The sequence below is a fragment of the Vicugna pacos genome, chromosome 5 (genome assembly GCF_048564905.1).
Source record: "Vicugna pacos chromosome 5, VicPac4, whole genome shotgun sequence".
Taxonomy (NCBI): domain Eukaryota; kingdom Metazoa; phylum Chordata; class Mammalia; order Artiodactyla; family Camelidae; genus Vicugna; species Vicugna pacos.
This window is the reverse complement of record NC_132991.1, coordinates 47,722,066-47,726,939: the sequence shown is the minus strand read 5'-3', so window position 1 is coordinate 47,726,939 and position 4,874 is coordinate 47,722,066. Positions and strand designations below refer to the sequence as shown.

At 41.2% G+C, this 4,874-nt stretch overlaps 1 pseudogene; it reads right to left on the bottom strand.

Moving 5' to 3' along the window:
* Positions 1–2,579: 2,579 nt before the first annotated feature.
* LOC102543718 (small ribosomal subunit protein eS4, X isoform-like) lies at positions 2,580–3,369 on the bottom strand (annotated as a pseudogene).
* Positions 3,370–4,874: the final 1,505 nt, after the last annotated feature.

Below are 4,874 nucleotides of genomic sequence, written 5' to 3'. Positions count from 1 at the left end.
CCCAATCATCTCATGAGCTTCCCTATTTCACCATGTAATATTTCTCAAGTTTATTTCTTCTCCTAACTACTAACACCCAGGTTCAAGCCCTTATCATCTCCTCTCTGGATTACTACAGCAGTCTCCTAACTATTCCCTGCCTCCTGTCTTGCATCCTCAAATCAATTTTTTACAAAGCCATGCCACAGTTATCTGAAAAGCATATCTGACCATGTCATTCTCTTGCTTAAGACCCAACGATGGCTTCCTCCTGCCACCAAGGTAAAGCCCAGATGCCCTAATGAGGCACTGAAGTCTTTGGTGGTCTGGCCCCTCCTGTCTTCTCCAGCCCCATCTCTCATCCATGCTGGCCTTGATGTCTCTGGTCTAGAGTAGAATTTTCACCTCCATACACAATACAACACAACACAACACAACACAACACAACACCACATCAGAATACTGATATCTCCCTTGACATGCCAGTGTAAATCCTACTTTTATTTTAAGATTCATTTTAATAATTACTTTCTCCAGATGATTTCCAAATTCTGCACCTTACTGTGTGTCCCTCCATTGTGGTCCCATGACATCTTGTATCTTTTTAAAAATCACTTTATTTGCCACATTGTTCTAAAATGATCTGGAATGGCTCTGTTTCTCCTAGCAGACTATGAACTTCCTAAGCATAAGAACATGTCTTATTCATTTTTATAATTTTGGCTGCAACCAGTCAGTCAGTGACGTCATTTGTGTTCTGATCCTCCCATTCCCTTCCCCTCCCTGGTCTCGGAAAGGCAACCATGATTATTTATAACTTGTGACTGAAAGACAGATATGGGAAATAGGCCCATCTCAAGGCTGATTTCAACTCAAGTTAATTATTAGAAAGTTACAGATTCTTAGATGTGGGAGAGCAATTCCAGGTAATCTCATTCCACTATCCACCTGACACTTGGAGGCCTTTTTCAACAGTTCTACCAGTTGGAGGGTTGTGGAGTCCTTCAGGTATGGTGTAGTGGTGATAGAGATGTGGGGAGTACCCAGTTCATGGGAGGCTTCCTCTTCTTTACCCTCCTGTGGTTCAGGATGTTGTGTGAGAAAATAATGAAGGAGGAAATTATTTGTATCAGAACACGTATGTATTTACATACATATGCATCCACACACAGTGTAAGATTAAATCTGTAAATTGCTTAAGATGATGAATGGCAGGCTATTACCTAAAATGTTAAACAGAAGTTAGGGACTGAGATCGTACCCAGAGAGAAAATTATTTGTAATTTGAAGTTAAAGCCATCTGTCAAAACAAGAGGTTCAGAGTAAAAAGCACATGGGTAGGTAGACTCCATAGATGGATGGATGTCAGGGGACAAGAACCCACCCAGGCAAGGGACTGGCAGCTGACACTGGCACTCTGGGCACCAGTTTACCTCTATAACTAGAAGAGGGGACTGTAAGCTTCAAGGACCACTTTGTTTCAGAGTTTCGTGAGGTGCACCTTACTAACTTGTTGCACACATCCCAGTGGAACTCCATGTGCTCCAGCTGCTTAAGCTTGCGTTTTACCTGAGACAAGAGCTTCTCTCTCCCTATCTTTTTTTCCCCCCCCTGCTGGTCTTGTAGGAAATAGAGATGTATCTGTGGATGAGATAAATAACAAACTCTTAAAAACTCAGAATTCCTTATATTCTGTCTTTGCCTCTTTGTTCTTAATCTCTAAGTAGTTTTGGGGTAAAAACAGTCTATTACAAAGGCAAATAATAAAGTGTTAAACAGTGGAAAACTTACTTTGTCCAGAAGTCATTTGGTCTGGCCTAGTATGGCCTCTTTGGTAGCTATTCCTTTTGTTGAGTTGAAATCTGTCTTTCTGTGGCTTCCACTTATTGAGCCTGGTTCTAACCCAGGACCACATAGAAGAAATCCAAATGATCTTACGGCCCTTGAATATTCTGAGGCAGTTTGCATGTGTGATCAGATGTCACTGAACTCATGAACATCGTGTGCTTAGCACAGTGCTGGCTCATGGTAGCATCTCATAACTGGTAGCTGTTATTAGTAGTTGAACTATCACATTGCCTTTAAGCCCTTTCTTCATAAGACAAGCCCTTTTAGGAAAGTTTGCTGTTGTCACGGAACTAACCAAAACAGAGGTTTCCACTTAATCATATCAATAATTTTAGTGTAAAAGTTAGACATTAGGGAGCTGGACAACTGGAGATGTCCTTCCTCTAAGCTCCACTACTGCACCTTACTTCTATTGAGTGCCAGGTCATCCTTGAAGAGTTGGGTCAAGTTATCTCCTCTTTGAATCTCTTTCCCCTCCTCCAAGGAGAACTGACCACTCAATTTCTTCCCTTGAATTAAGACTAAATACGTCTCTATTTCTTTTTGATTGCTCCCCCCACTATCTAGAATGCTGAACTACTCTGTGGTGTTAAGCAAAATACCAAGAACATAGCATGTGATAAATATTTATTAAAGGAATTATAGCATTTTGAGGTATCAGTTTACATAATATTCATTCATTTATTTATTCATGCCATATTATCTTTACTTAAGTACAAAAACTTCTCCAATCATGTCACCTAGACATCATTTTACCCACTGGTCTGTTTGGCCACCCTTCTCTTGTCTCTATCTTCAGAATGGTGTGGCGGATATCTTCTCCTTGGGGAAGAAAACATCCATATTTTGTTGCCTTTGCCAATAGCAAAAATGTTGTAGAACCAGGTTGCAAAGCTGTTGCCATTGGCATCTTTCACATAAATCACATCAAAAAAACCAGAGTGTCTCTCTCTGTTGGTGAGCACACCAATTCTTCTCAGGCTAGTACCTTTGATCACCAGACACAGGTTACCAGTCAAACTGGATGAAGTTAGTAGTTGCCACTTTTCAAATCAATCTAAATGATGTTGTTCACTTTGATGAGGGAGTACAGGTAGTGGATTGGTGTGAATATCACAGGTCACCAGATGAGCGATTCCTTTTATGCCCTCAAAGATCTTTCTCACTTTGCACAACTTGTGCTTGGCCTCCTTAGGTGTAATACGATGGACAGCAAAGCCACCCTTGTTGTCATAGATCAGATGGAAATTATCTACAGGCTTATTAAGGCTGATGACATCCATAAACCCAGCCAGTTAGGTTACATCATTTCAATTAAGGCTATATCAATCTTAATGAACCACGGCATACAGATCTTCTTTACTTCATCTCCTGCTAAGGCATACTGAAATCTGTTCCTTAGGAAAATGATGAGAAGGAGACATTTTCTCAGCTTGTGGGGACTCGTAGATGGACAAAGAGCAGACACACTGATCAGTTCATCCAGTATCCAATGCTTTGGAGCACTACATGCTTCAGATGCTTCTTGGGACCAAGAGCCATGACATGAAAAGAGGACCACCCTCTTCCAGTGCATTGATGAAATAGCTAAGTTACAACATTTTTAGAGCTGGATGGAAATTTTAAAGATATATCCATGCCTCATTCCTCCATTTCAGTGGTTTTCAACCTTGCCTTTATTGAAAGGCACCGGGAATTTAAGATACTCCTGAGTACTGAGTCCTACCCACAGAGCTTCCCATGTAATTGGCCTGGGGTGCAGCTTGGGCATCAAGATTTTAACTGTCATATTTTAGGTTGCTTATTCCAGTGTGCTGATTTCTGTGGATGAAGAAACGCACTTCCAGAGAAGTCATGTATCTTGCTCACGTTCCATGGTGTGTGAAAGTGAACAAAGGACTCAGGTCTCCTGGCATCTGTCATAACACACTATAGCATACAAGTAGTAACTATTTATTTTTGCCTCAAACAGATTCTCCTCTCCACTGAGACCTTGAGGAGCAGCCCCAAGTTCATAGGCACAGCAAAGCCTGTTCACCTTCCAATTTTAGGACAAAAATTAGAAAGCAGCTCTCATAATTCTATTTCTCAAATATCACCAAATAGTAATATTTTTGTGTGGAAAAATAGTATCACTTTCCTCATTGATGTTTCAGTAAAGGGAATAGTAGTACTTTTTATGACGTGCAGTACCCACCCCCCATCCCCAGACTTCATAAAAGTAACTTCATTTTGAATGAAAGCAAAATACAGGCTGTAAACTTTTAAATTTATGGCTGAATTGGCCTTTGTCTGTAAAGGATGTTTACCAGCAACCTAGGATACAATGCTTAAGGCAAATTGTTTTGACCTCCACCTTAGATGAGGGGGACCAGCATTGGACACCCTCCAAATGCTTCTCCAAACATCCTAAAACTTGCCTGAGTGGTATTTTTTACTGATATCACTCTTCTAGTTCCACCGTTAACCATCAGGCCAATGCACTTACAGAAAGTAGGGGAGACGTTCTGGTTATCTATGCCTGGGGCAACAGATTACCCTGAAACCCGGCAACTTCAAACAGCGACTGTTTTATTAGGTCTGTGATTTTGAGGAGTGGGGCAGGGCTCAGCTAGGTAATTCCTCAGTTCCAAGAGATGTTGCTTGAGGTCACTCAGAGGTAATCATCTGGAAGTCAGGCTACTCTGGAGAAACGAAGACAGCTTCACTCGCCTGTCTGGCTCCTTTCCCATTTACTTTTTTTTAATGAAGTACAGTTGATTTACAATGTTGTATTAGTTTCTGGTATACAGCATAGTGATTCAGTTATATATATACATACATGTTCTTTTTCATGTTCTTTTTCACTGTAGGTTGCTACAAGCCATTGAATATAGTTACCTGTGCTCTATACAGTAGGACCTTGTCGTTGCTTGTTTGGCTCCTGCAGAGATTCTTGGAAGGTCAGGATCAGCCAGGTCTGTCAACTAGCGCACCTACAATGGCCTCTCCTGTGACGGTCTCAAGGTATTAGGACTAGAACAGCCTTCTCCTCCTCCTTCTTATTC